Source organism: Manis javanica, chromosome 1 (genome assembly GCF_040802235.1).
Source record: "Manis javanica isolate MJ-LG chromosome 1, MJ_LKY, whole genome shotgun sequence".
Taxonomy (NCBI): Eukaryota; Metazoa; Chordata; class Mammalia; order Pholidota; family Manidae; genus Manis; species Manis javanica.
This window is the reverse complement of record NC_133156.1, coordinates 147,049,748-147,068,126: the sequence shown is the minus strand read 5'-3', so window position 1 is coordinate 147,068,126 and position 18,379 is coordinate 147,049,748.

Sequence of the window (18,379 nt, the reverse complement as noted above, 5' to 3'; positions counted from 1 at the left end):
CCAGTAATTCTACTCCTAGGAATTTACCCCAAGAAAACAAGATCTCTGATGCAAAAAGACACATGCACCCCTGTTTATCACAGCACTATTTGTGACAGCCAAGATATGGAAGCAACCTAAGTGTCCATCAGTAGATGAATGGATAAAGAAGATGTGGTACATATACACAGTGGAATGTAATTCAGCCATAAAGAGAAAAGAAATCCTACCATTTGCAACAACATGGATGGAGCTAGAGGGTATTATGCTCAGTGAAATAAACCAGGTGGAGAAAGACAAGTACCAAATGATTTCACTCATTCAAGCAAAACTGAAGGAACAAAACAGCAGCAGACTCAGAGACTCCAAGAAGGGACTAGCAGTTACCAAAGGGAAGGGATGGGGAGGATGGGTGGGGAGGAAGACGATTAAGGAACACTATAATCACAATACAGGTAGGTCACAGGGAAGGCAGTATGGCATGGAGAAGACAAGTACTGACTCTATAGCATCTTACTACGCTGGTGGACAGTGCCTGCAATGGGGTGGGCAGGGTGAAGGCTTGATAATATGGGTGCGTGTTGAAATCCCAGTGTTGTTTATGTGAGGCCATCATGAGATTGTATATCAATGATACTTAAATTAAAAAAAAGGAAAAGAACATTGAAAAAATTTCTAGGGGAGAAAAATTAAGTTGGGAACCCTGCTACTAATTTTCCCACATGAATTTATTAAGAGGAAATTAGCACAGGCATTGAACTTATTTCCTGTCAATATTGCATCTACCAGCTTATAAGAAATAACTTTGGTAGAGGAAGGATTATATTAACATAATCAATATTTGCATTCAAGGTCCCCAAATACAGTTCTAATTGCAAGAGAAAAAAATATCTTAGTTGTGTAGTGGTGTTCTCGTGGGGAGTTTATATCCAATCCTTAGGCAAGGGGATAATCTGGGATGAAAATGAGTTCTGGAGTCAGTGATTCTGATCTTTGAAAATTAAGAATAGTAAAGAAAATGCTTTATATAGAAGCCAGTCATCTCTCTGCCTACTGAAGTGGAGAAACGGTTGTGTGTCCTGCTCCAAGGAGAAGCTGAATAAATCCCACCTCCATCTCCCTTACATCCAGTCAGATTTAGAAACAGAATGCTAAGCTCCCTGGATCTCAGTATGCAAATGTGGATAATATACTGATTGGAATATTAAAGAGGTACCAATGGTTCCTGTGTCCTTTTATTCCACTTCTGATGGTTTTATCAATGATGTATTATTAGTAAGTTTAGGGAATCTGATTAGTGCACCAATAAGAGAAGAAGCTTTCAATCTGGGTTTGTCCACAGAAAATGGTCTCAGAGTTGGATATGGAGCTCTAGGGAGGTAAACAAGATAAGCCCCAGGGCCATGAAAGAAAATTGAAGAGCTTCTTTTGTATTAAATTATAGTTAGAAAGGAAGTCACCATCCCTAATGTTAACAACAGATCTTTAAGCAAGCCCTTGCTCTGCATGTCACTGCGATGGGCAGTCACCCTGAGACGGGCCCCTGACAAACACTACTGGCAGTGACACCTCACTCAGTTATTTGATTTATTGCCATGCTTTGCAGCTTAAATGTACCAAAATAAGCAAGAATTAAAGACTGTATTATCTAATTGTCCTTAGCTATCTTTTGCAAAAAAGAAAACTGGCTTAAAACATACATGCACAGAGAAACCAGTTGCATCTCAGCAGTCACTCATCCAGACAGCAGAATATCGGGTGGTCCCTCCTGGGCTGAGGTTCGTGGGCAAACAGGGGTTCTCAGTGGACCTAGGGACCCCTCACATCCACATCTCTGTAAGGATACAGATTTTCAGTTTCCACCTGGGCCAATGTGGCTTTCGTCACAGGACTGAACATTCTTTTTCCCCTGAAATAACTCCCCAAAATGGACAATATTTAGAAAATGATGATTATGAGACATTAGAAGTCAGGTGACAAAGGACGCTGATCATTGGTGGGCAGAGAGACAAGTCAAGCAAGCCCCACAGTAGCCACAGTTACCCCCTGGGGAGAAAGACTGGGACACAGCAACTGCCTGAAGCAGGGGCTGCAGTCAGCACTGGACATCAGGTCATCAGTTTGCAGGTCTGGACATCATGGGCATCAGAGTTTGCATGACAAGAGACAAGAGAGGACAGAGCTGTAATTATAGAGAGCCCCAAAGATCTATGAGGGCCCCCCTCAAATACTTGGCCTTGTGCTCATCAACTCATGTTTGAGGAAACTACCAAGGCCAGGAAAGAGCCCACAGAATCTGAGGGCAGTGCCTGGGCTCGAACGGTGCCTGTTTCCACCAGCCAGATGGGAAAACCTCACGATTCACAGGACAGTAAGAGTGTTCAGTGGAGTCTCCCTCCCAGAGCAGAGTAATTGCCCCAGGACGGAGCACTGCTCCAGGCCTGCCTAACAAATCTTAAAAGCAAGACCGAAAAAGATCAAACTGCTTGCAAGTGGCTTAACTGTGCCCTGACAATGCTCAAGTATGTTCATAGGAACGCAGGTATATCCAGGACCCAACCAGGAAAAGACTGCCGGGCCTGCAAGGAATCAGGAAAATACCACCTTATTGAAAAGTAGGAGAAAAATATAAATCCACTATTATACTCAAATACTGCAAACTCTCTCTCTCAATAGCTGGTAGAGTTGACAGAAAATCACTAAGGATATAAAATATTTAAACAACACTATCAACCAACTTTATTTTATTGGCATTTATAGAAAAACTCACCTAATAAAAAGCAGAATGCATGCTTTTTTCAAGTGCCCACAAAATTTTTACCAACGTAGACCATATTCAATACCATAAAGTAAGTCTCAATAGATTTAAAGAATTAAAGCCCTGCAAAGTAAATTCTCTGACCACAGTGAATTAAGTTAGAACTCAGAAACACACAGATCTCTGAGAAATCCCTAGATACTGGAGTAGTAATACCAACATATCAAAGAAAAAAATCAAAAGGAGAAAATGAAATTGAGAGCAAGTAGAAGAAAAGATAGAATAAAGATCAGGGCAAAAATCAAGGAAATAGAAAACTAAAATTTTCTAAAATACACAAAAAAATCAACGAACTCTATAGCAGCAAAGGGGATGAACCCATAAAGACTAAAGACTGAGGGAAGATGCATTTTGCCAATACAAGAACGAAAGAGGCATTTTCACAACTGTTTCTATGGATAGTAAAAGGACAACAAAAGAATGCGGTGCGTGGCTTTATGCCAATAAGTTTAAAAATTTAGGTAGACAAATTCCTTGAAAAACACAAACTATCAAAGTTCACACAAAAAGAGATAATCTGAATAACATTATATCCATTAATATTTTTTATTTGTTAAAAATTTTCCCACAAAGAAAATTCTAGGCCTGAATGGCTTCATTGGTGAATTCCACTAAAATTATGTAGAAGAAAGAGTACCAATTATACATAAACTCTTCCAAAATTGAAAATGAGGATAGTTCCCAAGTCATTCTGTATAATTCACCCTGATACCAAACCACACATTATAAGAAAACAACAGACCAATAATCCCTCATCAACAAAGATGCAAAATTCTGAAGAGCATTTCAGCAAGTAGAAACCAAATTACTTACTAAAAATGCATCGTGACTAGGGTTAGGTTTATCTCAAGAATGAAAGGTTGGATTGACATTCAAATATCAGTCACTGTAACTCTCTATATTAACAAACTAAAAAAGAAGAGTCATATAATTATCTAAATAGACAAGGAAAACATTTGACAAATTCCAGCAACCTTCCTGGTAAAAACTCTCAACACACTAAGAATAAAAGGAACTTTCTCAAAATGATAAAGGTCACCTGTGAAAAACTATAGTTAACATCATACTTAAAGGTAAAAAACAAAATGCTTCCCCTAAAGATCAGGGACAAGATGAGAATGTCTCTCTCACCACTTCTATTCACCTTTATCCTGGAGATTCTAGTGCAAGTAGGCAAGGGAAAAAAAGGTCTTTCACAAATGATTTGATGATTTATGTAGAAAATGTAAAAGAATCTACCCTCTACCCCCAAAAAGAAAAACCTGTTAGAACCAATAAGTGGCTTAACAAAACTGCAGTGTACAAATCAACATACTAAAATTAATCATGTTTTATGTGTTTGCAACAAATAATTGGAAATTGAAATTAAAGCAACAATACCATTGGCAATAACACCAAAAACTTTAATAATTGAGGATAAATCTGTCCAAAGACGTGAAAGACTTGCACAGTGAAAATAACAAAACCCTGCTGAGAGAATTTAAAGAACTAAATAAATGGACAGCTATATCAGAAGCCTCAATACCACCAAGATATCAATTTGCCTGAAACGCAATCAAAGCAGTCTCAAAGTCCGAGATGATTTTTTGGTGAAGAAACTGACAAAGTGATTCTAAAACCCATATGGAAATGCAAATGACTAGGAGAAGAAAAAACAATTTTAAAAAAGAAGAACAAATCTGGAAGATTAACACTGATTTCTTGATTTAATAGAAAGCTATAGTAACCAAGAGAATGCAGTATTGGCATATACATGGACAAACAGATCAGTGGAACAAAGCAGGAGAAATGGACACACACACATATGTACAATTGATTTGCAAATCATGCAAAGGTGATTTAATAGACAGTCTTTTTGTAAATAGGGCTGGCACATTTGGATATCCATACATAAAGAAGGAAGGAAGGAAGGGAGGAGGAAGGGAGGGAGGGAGTGCGGAAGTCTGTGACGGAGCTGGTACCTTCACACCCACTGCCGGAAGGCAAACCCCTTCTGAAGCTTCCTAAAGAGTCAGCTTTACGTCTTTCGTTTGTTGCAGCCATTTCAGTCTTGTGTGGTTCCCCAAAAGAAATGAAAGCTGACCTAAACAACTAAAAATTAGCAGAGATGTTGCTTATTCTTAGAGTGAGATTTTTGTCAAGCTGATTATTCTGTAAAAACCGTACGTACCTGCTGTTCCCTCTCTACCCTAAACGCTCTTCATTCGCCTGTCTGCGGGGCCCCTTCGGTCATGTCCTCTGAGGCTGTGCACAAATATCTCCTCCTCATTGAAACCATCCCTAGAGCAATTAGCTTAAAGGGCAGCCCATTCCTTTACATTTTACACATCTGCTAATCCTGTACAATTGCAAAACAGATGCAGCTCGCTGTCTTTACAGGACTTACCCTATACTGAGGGAAGACACACAATAATTGAATAAATATTAGTTGAATGAAATAACTAATCTAGTCATACATGCAGCTGCAAAGGTGGCCAAAACATTGGAATTTATCAAGAAGTCTACTTTCATAATTGATTAATATCCACTATTGTTAATTAATGACCTCACTCAAAGTGTACATATTGCCTTGAGACCCTGATTCATGATAATGCAATTGATCATACATCATGTGAGTTCATGAATATATATACACAGGGCATTGTTATCAAATGTCTGACAGTGATGCCTGATCATAAACATTTGCAGACCATCAGTCGAGGCAGAGGCCAAGTGCAGGGTGAGGGCAGTGTGTGATGGAGCCCCTCCCATTTCAAGGAGAAGGAGACTGACCCCTTCAAATGTTGGCTTGGTACGCGACTTAAAGGATGAAAGAGCATTTATTTTAACATGTTTGCTTCTGTTGAAATATTTTGTTTGACACTCTAGGAGAGGGAAGGGTAGAGGGAGGAGGAAGAGCAACACTGATTCTTTAAAAGCATTGCTGGGCATCCCTGGTGGTTCTCCCTGTGTGCAGGCTTCACTCTCCCTGCCCCCTCTGAGCCCAGTAGCAAAAATAGCCATGAATACAGAGGCAGGCTGAGCAGCCTGGCGTGGAGCTGTTTCTAAAATTTCATACATCATTTACAGCCTGCTGCAGTGACTACACAAGGCGGCAGAGACCTGGAGAGAGAGGAAAGAGGGAGCCTCCGCGTGGGCCTGGGTGCGCTCAGGTCCGCCCCAGCCCCCGTGCTGCCGCTCACACATCTTCTGCCGATACAGGGAAGCAGTGCACTCAGATCAAGGGCTTTCTTTTTCTTCTTGGGTTTGTTGATTTTGATATGTCAATGAATTAGCTAACTGCAGCCATATGTTTATATCTTTTTCCTTTATATTAAATAAGAAAAATATTTCCTTTTGATGCTTGTGCCTGGGAAGACACAAGCCTGGAGAAGTGCTTGCCTTCTCAGCTTGTGGAAAATTAATTTTGATAAGAAATGTATGTACACACACACACACACACACACACACACACACACACACACGCACACAGGCAGATTGACAGGAGAACAAGGGTCTTCACATTTCCCCCTGAATTCCAGTTTAGGGGAGAATTGAATTCCAGTTTAGGGGAGAATTGAGGTCATGGTCAGATTAAGCCATGTGGTTTTTCTCTAAATCAATGGTTCCTCATTCTTTTGGGGTGACAGACCCCACCGAGAATCTGAAGAAGTTACGAAACTCTCCTGGAGATGGGGGAGGGTGGGAACATACTTTCTATGCAATGTCCAGGACACAGGGCCCTTTAGGAAAAGGCTGCTCCAGGTCCAAAACAGGGGCATACCAGCAGGGCCCTTATCTCGAATTCTACAGCAGAGGCTGGGGGGAGACAAAAAGAGTGGCTGCCGGGTTCACCTAGGAACTCCTCACAGCCAAAGGCCTTGTCTCTGATTTCAGTTCGTCTCCACTTGTCCTGCAGCTGTAACAGCCCCATCTACAGCCAGTCTCACAATTGAAAGGACTAAGCAGTAATTTTAAGAAACTCCTCAGTGGCTTTTATATGTAGGAACAGTTCTAACCTGGAGCCCACCAGAGGAAGCCCGGAGGTGGCTTCTGTCCACAGCTGCCCACCCACCTCCTTGTTACTGCGGTCACCAAGCTCAGCCTTCCAGCTCCTCTCCTGAGGAGGGTGGCCTGGCCTCCTGAGCATGATCCCAGGCAGGAAACCTTTTATCAGTCAATAGATGTGGGGCAGCCTTCACTCTCCCTGCAAAGCCTTGTAAAGAGAGTTTAGCTGCGTTTTAGGAGAGGACGGTCCAAGCAGCAATATCACATTCGGTCAACTTTCTCCTGGGGCATCAGCATGCAAGAACAGAAGCCATGTGTCCATGCTCATCACCCCCGTCTGTCACACACAAGATATTGCTCGGGTGCAAGCTCAAAAAGTAAAATTATTGAAACATGGTGAAGCCAGTCTGTATGTAGCCACCATGAGGGTCATGAAGCCACACGGGTATGTAGTGCTTGCCGTTACCTGGCGTGCTGGCCCCATAAACCTCTGCAGGCTGGTTCTGGGGCTGAGGCCACACACCCTCTGTGCATCAGGGACCACTCCAGTCTCACGGGAAGCATTAGGGCAAGCTCTGCTCCTCAGTTCAGGCCAACCAGAGCCCATGCCCCTTGAGGGCACTAAGGAAGGGCCCAGCTGGACATGCAGCACCCACTCCTACTCTCCCATCAGCTGGATTCCAGTGCTCGGCTGTGGACATTCACTTGCACGTATAAATTTGGTTTTGATCTTATTCTATGAAGTCTTTCTCCAGCAAGAATCAATCACCTTTTCCTCTGTGTTCCCAGTGCCCTCTAGTTGTTCAGTTATTTCATTTTTGCATCTCCTTCTAATGATATCTTTCAAGGGGAGGCACAGGGTTTAGCCTCAGATGTCAAAGCCTGAGACAAAGGGACCTTGTGTTACTATTTAGTGAAGTGCGATCCAGGGGGCAAGAGTGAGCCATCAGTGGTGTGCTAGTGGCCCACAGTCACATTTATTGGCTACAGCCATTCACTCAGACTGGCGGGTCCACCTTTCCCCAGGCTATACAGTTTGATGCTCAGAAGATCTTTCTGGGGAAGAGAAGAGAAAGACACATCCTCCCGTTCTCTGGTCCCTTGGAGAAGGGACGTTGCTTACCTCCATAGCTTATCCCCGTGTTTCTGGGTCAGGCAGTATAGGGCCTCAACACATCTCAGGAAATGCGGAAGCAGGAAGCATATGAAGCCTGGGGCTTCCTGAGGCCTGGGACTACTATTGGGTCCATAAGAAGTTGGTGGAGAGCACACAAGACATAGCAGTGTGGGGCTGAGGGCGGGGGCCAGAACAACTGCCCAGGGGCCCCTGAACGGATTCATGACAGTCTAGGGGAGCACAGTCCAGGGTGACATGTTTGCACAAATCCTGTCTCTTACATCGCCTTGTGGGTGTGCTATATATGTGTTATATTGTATAAATCCTAGAATCTTCAAGGTGGAAGGAAAATTATAGTCTAATCTACCATCTGACCCAGGAGTCCCCTCTGCAGCATCCTGACGAAGTCATCTCAACCAGGCGTGAAGGACACAAGCTCTCCCCGAGGCTGGCCTTCTGCTCTTGGGGCTGTCATGACAGGAAGCCCCTTTGCCCACTGAGCCAACAGCTGTCGCCCCCCCAGTCCCCCACCTGCACTGTCAGGATACAGAACAGGGAATTCCCTCACTGCAGGTCATACCTTCGAGTGTTTGTTTTCTTTTCTAGGTTAAAAATGTCCAGGTTTTAGAATGAACAATGCACGGCTCTCCTAAGCAGCAGGGTGACTCTACACATGGGACTCCAGCCAGAAGGTCTCAGACGTGAGAAAGTACAAGCTATGGGTTCCATTTCTATCCAGTGCACACAGCCACAGCCGCTCTGTGCTGAGAAGCCTGGTAAGCAGCCCAGTCAGGGAAGGGTCTTCTGGGTGCTGGCAATGTCCCAGTCCTTAATCTGGGTACTGGCTACACACCTGTGTTCATTTGCGGGATTCATCAGACCATCTGCTGCAGGGGTGTGTTCTTTTCTATAGGCACATTTGATCCAATGTTTACCTTTAACGTTCAGTTTTGCCACCATTATTTTTAGGAAATGGTGTCCAGATCTCCCATAATCTTTTTGCCTTCCATATCATCTGTGTTACATGGTATCGGCCTTAAAATAGGACCTCCTGGGCAGCATCTGTACCATGATGTGGTCTTATCAGGCCCAAGTGTTATAGTAAAACAATTTCCATAAATGCAACTTCAAATGGCTTTGGAAGTTTGACCATTTTTCAAAATAACAGGCTCATAACTTTTGACAACTATCTTTTCCTTATTTTTCCCCATATAGTTACCAAGAAACTAAGCATGTTACTCAACACACACAACAGGAAACTCATGGCTAACATACAAATATGTCAAAAATGATGTGAAATTGAGCACATGGTTTCAAGCCTATGTATTCACCTTAAATTTTTCTACTTGTAAGCATTACCTTTCCAGTTGTGAGTACTTAAAAATGATTTAATAAACCATAATAAATCCATGTGATGGTATTTTTTCCAGATATTGGAATGCATGTGAAGAGTTTGCAACCCTAAAAACATATCATGTTAGTAAATACCTACGAGGAGCACAGAATCCTGCAGGGACACAGAGAAATGACAGGTGGTCCTTATGGGCTGGGCTCACAGGGGCGCATCCACCAGCCGTGGTGCAGGGTTGGGGAAGGTGGCTCTGGTGGGGTCAGAAGATGATCAGGCCAGGGAAAGGCACCCTAGGAGGGTCTGAGGTCAAGTGTGGAAAACTCTGAAGGTAAAGAAAAAGAGGGAAACATTCCGTGGGACCTGGAAATTGACTGAACATGGGTGGGTGGAGAGGGAAGGCTGGGAAGGGAAGCGAGAGCCAAACCTTGCAGCCTGGGGAGCCACAGGAGGGTCTTCGGAGGAGGATGAAGCTATCTGCTCTGTGGTGTCCATAGAAGGCACAGCCTGCAGTGTTGGGAAGGGAGGGGGAGCGCCGGGCAGGGACAGAGGCCGCTCAGGAGGCTGCAGGGCTCAGGATGAGTTGCTGTGGCACCTGAACCCAGGTGGAGAAAGGGGCGGAGTGAAGATGAGGGCTCAGGCCGGGACCTGCTGTCTCTGCCGTCCCTGGTCGTGGATGCTGAGGAAGGTGGCGGGTCAGGAAGGACCTGGTTCCTGGGTGGTGCAGGTGGACAAGAGGCATGTGTGCCAAAGCAGAGGTCACACATTTGGGGCAGGGAGGTGCCATGTGCAGTCACAGACTGTTGAAGTTCATTTTCTTGGGGGATGTCCACAGGGAGACTTCCAGGAGGCCATCGGGTCCCGGGACAGGAGCTCAGGGTGAAAAGTAGAATGGTGCCCAGCTGTGGCCCAGGCAGAAATGATGACTGGTCACATAAGGAGAGACAAGGGCAGATTGGGAGGCAGGCTGGCAGAGGAGGAGGGCCCCGCCTCCAGCACTGAGGAGAGTCCTGGTTGGAGAGCAATGAAGAATGTGTGACCCGGGGCAGCAGAGAGGAGTTTTCCATGGAGCAGGTGGGGGACTCAGTGGCAGGTGCCAAGGAGACTGGGGGAGAACAGGGCATCAAGAGGGGACGTGAGGTGGCAGAGGCTGGAGGGCAAGGTCCCAGACATGCAGGAGGTTCCTGTGGCTGGAACCAGAATGAATGTGGGGCCAGGAGCACCGATGTGCAGAATCTTTCCATTCATCAGGCAGGGCTGCGCGTGGAGCCTGGGAGCAGGGGACTGACCAGCACAGGAGGATGGGTGGACAGCTCCTCCCAGCACAGCAACTGCCAGCCTCCTGAGGTGCCTGTGCAGGCCCCGGCTGCCTGAGCACATCCTCAGCTCTGCTCCACACCCAGGGCCGGGAGGGGAAGAGTGGGGCTTACCCAGGAGTCATCACAGTCAAGAGGGCCAGGGAAGAAACCCTGGGAGGCAGTTTTTGAATCCCCCAGGTTTTCACCTTAACTCCCAACATGCAAAAGTAAACAGAGCAACTGGAAGGCCAGTGAAAGACTATGCTCCACTTTCCAGGGAGACGGGCTACTGTCAAGGTGGCCCTCTGAACCCCCAACAAGAGCAGGTGGGAGAGCACCTGGAAGCCCAGCCCTGCTCGCTGTTCATGTGCGCAGCACAGAGGCCGAGGGCTGCACCGGCACCGGTCCGGCTGCAGGGGGCCTGGATGGGGCTCGTCCCCAGCAGCAGGTCTGGGGGACAAGGGCCCGGGGACCTCCCCAGAGCTCAGAGCAGTGTGCACGCTGCAAAGTTGCCGTTGTAGGAATAATCAAACTGGAGCAGGACAGATATGTACATAAAAAGTAAAGAGATGATCAGGCAAAAGGCAGGGAGGGGAACAATACGGGACATGTCAGTTCGAAAGCCACCCTGCTTTTGAATACTGCATGACCCGACAGAAGCAGTGCCCTGTCATGTTATGACATCATTCCTGAATCCCGTTTCTTTCCAAGAACTGAGGAACATGAATTTCAGCTTAAAATAAGTTTTAGGGAAGGATGAAGACCATATCCCATACAAAGTTATTAAAAGGAAGAGAGAGAGAGAGAGAGAGAGAGAGAGAGAGAGAGAGAGAGAGAGAGAGAGAGAGAGAGAGAGAGAGGGAGAGAGAATATTGCAGAATAAGGTCTTAGCAGACAACGAAAACACACCAGAGAAGCACATCCACAAAACACCCCCAGACGGCAGCCCGGGCACGCGGCCTCAGCAAGGCTGCTGCCCTCCCACACCTGGCCACAGAGGGCAGATCCACGGGGACCGTCCGGCATGGGAGGGTGAGGGTGCCCGAGCCCAGGGCCTGCCAGAGTGATGTCTTGTCTTTCTGCAGTGTGTGTGTTTGATTGTGTGTGGTGTTATTGTGCATGTTTCATGTCTGTGTCTGTGGTCTGTGCGTATGCGTGTGCGTGTGTGCGTGTGTGTGTGTGGCCAAGGCGCCTGTGCGTGAGGAGGCACCGGGAGGTCGGAGCGGTGAACGAAGGGCGACTCTGTCACCCCAGGCGCAGTGTGAGCCTTTGCAGGGGGAAGGGAGCGGCCGAAGCACTTGAGGACAGTCTCAGCAGAGAAGAGAGACGGGAGGCGACCCCGCCCGGTCGCAAGAGCTGCGTGGCGCTGCTCGGACTGCTCCAGCTCTGTGTCTCGGTGTCGCCATGACAGAATCAGCCTTGGGCTTTGTCATGAAAAGGCCCGGGGCAAACTGCAACTGCTTCTCCTGGTATAGCCAAGAAGGCTGTTGGTCCTCCCTGTGTCCCGAGAAGCCCATCAGGAGGCTCCCGGGCGCCACGCGCCAGCTGGGGGCCTGTCCATCTGCAGGATCTGTGTTCCAGGACCCGGGTGCCTGCTGCAGGGAGATGAGTGAGGGTGCCCGAGCCCAGGGCCTGCCAGGGTGATGCCCCCACTGCACCTCCTGCTGGGGGAGGGGGCTCACTCCTTCAGGCAACCTAGAGAAAGCTTTCTAGGTCACTGTTGTTTCCATATGGCAGTTTTAAAATCAAATAAGATAGAATTAATAAGGCAGCCAGCACAGTGGCTGGCATAGAATAATTTCTCATTATCTACCATGATTATTATTTTAGCACATCTACATAGTGTCTCTTAATTCTGGCTTTCTGGAGAATTCATTAATTTAATTTCCATTTTTCAGATGAAGAGACTGAGGTTCTGAGAGGTTGTGTGATTTTCTCAAGCTCTCAGGTAAATTACAACCTGAGCACTTCAATATGATGATTGACACTTGATGTGTTCAATAAATAACTACTTAACTGAGTTGGTAACTAAGCAATTCAGCCAATAAGTGGCCAAACAGCCATGTAAGTCTTGACTTTGTGACTCCAAGTTGAGTCCTTGTCTGTCACGCCACCCTGGCCTCCTCAGTCCTGTCTGGACTCCTCCTCTGACTTCAGAATAGCCCTTGAAGGCACCTCAGCGGGTCTCTCGGCCACTGCGATGTGAGAAGTGGATGTGTATCATGCTTCACAAACAAAACCAGGATGTGTCATTGTAGAAAATCTCACTGACATCCATGACACACAGCCATCCTGGGATCACGCTTTTCCAGATGCTCCTTTCTGATTCATACTGCTCATGCTCTGAGGCTCCATCCCTTTCTTTTTAAGTAGCCAAAGAAAACATCACTGCCATCCCCAGCTGCACATTAAGCTGTGGAGAATTTCTCCTTCTGTAGAGCATCTGCTTCTCTGTGACCCCATTGCCAGCTGTCTTCTGCTTTTTATGTCTATTGTGTGTATTCTTTTTTTTTTGCTTTTAATTAATTAATTTATTTATTCAATATTTTATTAAGGTATGATTGATATACACTCTTACGAAGGTTTCACATGAAAAAACAATGTGGTTACTACATTTACCCATATTATCAAGTCCCCACCCACGCCCCAATGTAGTCACTGTCCATCAGTGCAGCAGGTTACCAGAGATCCACTGTGTGCCTTCTCTGTGCTACACTGTTCTCCCTGTGATCCCCCACACCATGTGTACTAAACATAATACCCCTCAATCCCCTTCTTCCTCCCTCCCCACCCACCCTCCCACACCCCTCCCCTTTGGTAACCACTAGTTCCTTCTTGGAGTCTCTGAGTCTGCTGCCATTTTGTTCCTTCAGTTTTCTTTCATTGTTATACTCCAAAAATGAGGGAAATCATTTGGCATTTGTCTTTCTCCACCTGGCTTATTTCACTGAGCATAATGTCCTCCAGCTCCATCCATGTTGTTGTAAATTGTAGGATTTGTTTCTTTCTTATGGCTGAATAGTATTCCATTGTGTATATATACCACATCTTCTTTATCCATTCATCTACTGATGGACACTTAGGTTACTTCCATATCTTGGCTATTGTAAAAAGTACTGCAATAAATATAGGGGTGCATATGTATTTTTGAATCTGAGAAGTTGTATTTTTTGAGTAAATTCCAAGGAGTGGGATTCTAGGGTCAAATGGTATTTCTATTTCTAGTTTTTTGAAGAACCTCCGTATTGCTTTCCACAATGGTTCAACTAGCTTACATTCCCACCAGCAGTGTAGGAGGGTTCCCTTTTCTCTGCATCCTCGCCAACATTTGTTGTTCTTAGTCTTTTCAATTCTCGCCATCCTTACTGGTGTGAGGTGACATCTCATTGTGGTTTTAATTTGCATTTCCCTAATGATTAGTGATGTGGAGCATCTTTTCATGTGTCTGTTGACCATCTGAATTTCTTTGGAGAACTGTCTCTTCATATCCTCTGCCCATTTTTTGATTGAGTTATTTGCTTTTTGGGTGTTGAGGTGTGTGAGTTCTTTATATATTTCAGATGTTAACCCCTTTTCGGATATGTCATTTACAAGTATATTCTCCCATACTGAAGGATACCTTTTTGTTCTGCTGATCATGTCCTTTGCTGTACAGAAATTTCTTAGTTTGATGTAGTCCCCGATGTTCATTTTTGCTTTTGTTTCCCTTGCTCGAGGAGATGCATTCAGGAAGAAGTTGCTAATACTTATAATTAGGAGATGTTTGCCTATGTTGTCTTCTAAGAGTTTTATGGTTTCATGACTTACATTCAGGTCTTTGATCCATTTCAAGTTTACTTTTGTGTATGGGGTGAAACAATAATCCAGTTTCATTCTCTTGCATGTAGCTGTCCAGTTTTGCCAACACCAGCTGTTGAAGAGGTGGTCATTTCCCCACTGTATATCCATGGCTCCTTTATTGTTTTTTAATTGACCATATAAGGTCAGGTTTATATCAGGGCTCTCTAGTCTGTTCCATTGGTCTATGGGTCTGGTCTTGTGCCAGAACCAAATTGTCTTGATTACTGTGGCTTTGTAGTAGAGCTTGAAGTTGGGAAGCATAATGCCCCCAGCTTTATTCTTCCTTCTCAGAATTGCTTTGGCTATTCAAGGTCTTTCGTGGTTCCGTATGAATTTTAGAATGATTTTCTCTAGTTCATTGAAGAATGCTGTTGGTATTTTGATAGGAATTGCATTGAATCTATAGATTGCTTTAGGCAGGATGGCTATTTTGACAATATTAGTTCTTCCTATCCTTGAGCATGGGATGTGTTTCCATTTATTGGTATCTTCTTTAATTTATCTTAAGAGTGTATTATAGTTTTCAGGGTATAAGTCTTTCACTTCCTTGGTTAGGTTTATTCCTAGGTATTTTATTCTTTTTGATGCAATTGTGAATGGAATTCTTTCCCTGATTTCTCTCTCTACTAGCTCATTGTTAGTGTATAGGAATGTCACAGATTTCTGTGTATTAATTTTGTATCCTGCAACTTTGCTGAATTCAGATATTAGATCTAGCAGTTTTGGAGTGGATTCTTTAGGGTTTTTTATGTACAATATCATGTCATCTGCAAACAGGGACAGTTTAACTTGTTCCTTACCAATCTGGATGCCTTTTATTTCTTTGTGTTGTCTGATTGCTGTGGCTAGGACCTCCAGTACTATGTTGAACAGAAGTGAGGAAAGTGGGCATCCTTGTCTTGTTCCTAATCTTAAAAGAAAAGCTTTCAGCTTCTCACTGTTAAGTATGATGTTGGCTGTGGGTTTGTCATATATGGCCTTTATTATGTGAGGTACTTGCCCTCTATACCCATTTTGTTGAGAGTTTTTTTCATGAATGGATGTTGAATATTGTCGAATGCTTTTTCAGCATCTATGGGGATGATCATGTGGTTTTGTCCTTCTTTTTGTTGAAATAGTGGATGATGTTGATGGATTTTCTAATGTTGTACCATCCCAGCATCCCTGAGATGAATCCCACTTGGTCATGGTATATGATCCTCTTGATGTATTTCTGAATTCAGTTTGCTAATATTTAGTTGAGTATTTTTGCATCTATGTTCATCAAGGATATTGGCCTGTAATTTTCTTTTTTGGTGGGGTCTTTGCCTGGTTTTGGTATTAGAGTGATGCTGGCTTCATAGAATGAGTTTGGAAGTATTCCCTCTTCTTCTACTCTGGAAAATTTTAAGGAGGTCTTCACTAAATGTTTGATAAAATTCAGCAGTGAAGCCATCTGGGCCAGGAGTTTTGTTCTTAGGTAGTTTTTTGATTACCAGTTCAATTTCATTGCTGGTAATTGGTCTGTTCAGATTTTCTGTTTCTTCATTGGTCAGTCTTAGAAGGTTGTGTTTTTCTAGAAAGTTGTCCATCTCTTCTAGGTTATCCAGTTTGTTACCATATAGATTTTCATAGTATTCTCTAATAATTCTTTGTATTTCTATGGTGTCTGTAGTGATTTTTATTTTCTCACTTCTGATTCTGTTTATGTGTATAGACTCTCTTTTTTCCTTAATAAGCCTAGCTAGGGGTTTATCTATTTTGTTTATTTTCTCAAAGGACCAGCTCTTACTTTCATTGATTCTTTCTATTGTTTTATTCTTCTCGATTTTATTTATTTATGCTCTAATCTTTATTCTGTCCCTCCTTCTACTGACTTCAGGCCTCATTTGTTCTTCTTTTTCTAGTTTCTTTAATTGTGAGTTTAGACTGCTTATATGGAATTGTTCTTCTTTCCTGAGGTAGGCCTGTATTGCAATATACTTTCCTCTTAGCACATCCTTGGCTGCATCCCACAGATTTTGCAGTGTTGAATTATTGTTGTCATTTGTCTCCATATATTGCTTGATCTCTGTTTTTACTTGGTCATTGATCCATTGGTTATTTAGGAGCATTTTGTGAAGCCTCCATATGTTTGTGAGATTTTTCATTTTATTTGCATAATTTATTTCTAATTTCATACCTTTGTGGTCTGAGAAACTGGTTGGTACAATTTCAACCTTTTTGAATTTACTGAGGATCTTTTTGTGGCCTAGTATATGATCTATTCTTGAAAATGTTCCATGTGCACTTGAGAAGAATGTGTATTCTGTTGCTTTTGGGTGTAGAGTTCTGTGGATGTCTGTTAGGTCCATCTGTTCTATTGTGTTGTTCAGGCCTCTATCTCCTTACTTATCTTCTGTCTAGTTGATCTGTCCTTAAGAGTGAGTGGAGTGTTGAAGTCTCATAGAATACTGAATTCTATTTCCCCTTTTAATTCAGTTAGTATTTGTTTCACATATGTAGGTGCTCCTGTGTTGGGAGCATAGATATTTATAATGGTTACATCTTCTGGTTGGATTGACCATTTTATCATTATGTAATGTGCTTTTTTGTGTCTTGTGACTTTCTTTGTTTTGAAGTCTATTTTGTCTGATACAAGTACTGCAATTCCTGCTTTTTTCTCTCTATTAGTTGCATGAAATATCTTTTTCCATCCCTTCACTTTTAGTCTGTGTATGTCTTTGGGTTTAAAGTGAGTCTCTTGTAGGCAGCATATAGATGAGTCTTGTTTTTTTATCCATTCAGTGACTCTATGTCTTTTGATTGGTGCATTCAGTCCATTTACATTTAGCGTGATTATCAATAGGTATGTACTTATTGCCATCGCAGACTTTAGATTCATGATTACCAAATGTTCAAGGTTAACTTCCTTACTATATAAGAGTCTAACTTAACTCACTTAATATGCTATTACAAACACAATCTAAAGGTTCTTTTCTTTTCCTCCTCCTTTTTCTTCCTCCTTCATTCTTTATATATTAGGTATCATATTCTGTTCTGTTTGTCTGTCCCTTGAGTGACTTTGGGGATAATTAATTTAACTTTGCATTTGCTTAGTAATTAGCTGTTCTACTTTCTTTACTGTGGTTTTATTCCCTCTGGTGACAGCTATTAAACCTTAGGAACACTTCCATCTATAGGAGTCCCTCCAAAATGGACTGTAGAGATGGTTTGTGGGAGGTAAATTCTCTCAGCTTTTGCTTATCTGGAAACTGTTTAATCCCTCCTTCGAATTTAAATGATAATCTTGCCAGATAAAGTAATCTTGGTTCCAGGCCCTTCTACTTCATTGCATTAAATACATCATGCCACTCCCTTCTGGCCTGTAAGGTTTCTGCTGAGAAGTCTGATGTTAGCCTGATGGGCTTTCCTTTGTATGTGATCTTATTTCTCTCTCTGACTGCTTTTAACAGTCTGTCCTTATCCTTGATCTTTCCCATTTTAATTACTATGTGTCTTGGTGTTGTCTTCCTTGGGTCCTTTGTGTTGGGAGATCTGTGCATCTCCATGGCCTGAGAGACTATCTCCCTCCCCAGGTTGGGGACGTTTACAGCAATTACCTCCTCAAATACACTTTCTATCCCTTTCTCTTTCTCTTCTTCTTCTGGTATGCCTATCATGTGAATATTGTTCCATTTGGATTGGCCACACAGTTCTCTCAATATTCTTTAATTCTTAGAGATCCTTTCCTCTCTGTGACTCAGCTTCTTTGTATTCCTCTTCCCTAGTTTATATTCATTTATTGTCTCCTTCACCATATCCAACCTGCTTTTAATACCCTCCATTGTGCTCTTCAACGATTGGATCTCCAACCAGAAGTCATTCCTGAGTTCTTGAATATCTTTCCATACCTCCATTAGCATGTTAATGATTTTTATTTTGAACTCCCTTTCAGGAAGAGTCATGAGGCTCATGTCTTTTAAATCTTTCTTGGGAGTTGTATTAATAATTTTACTCTGGACCAGGTTCCT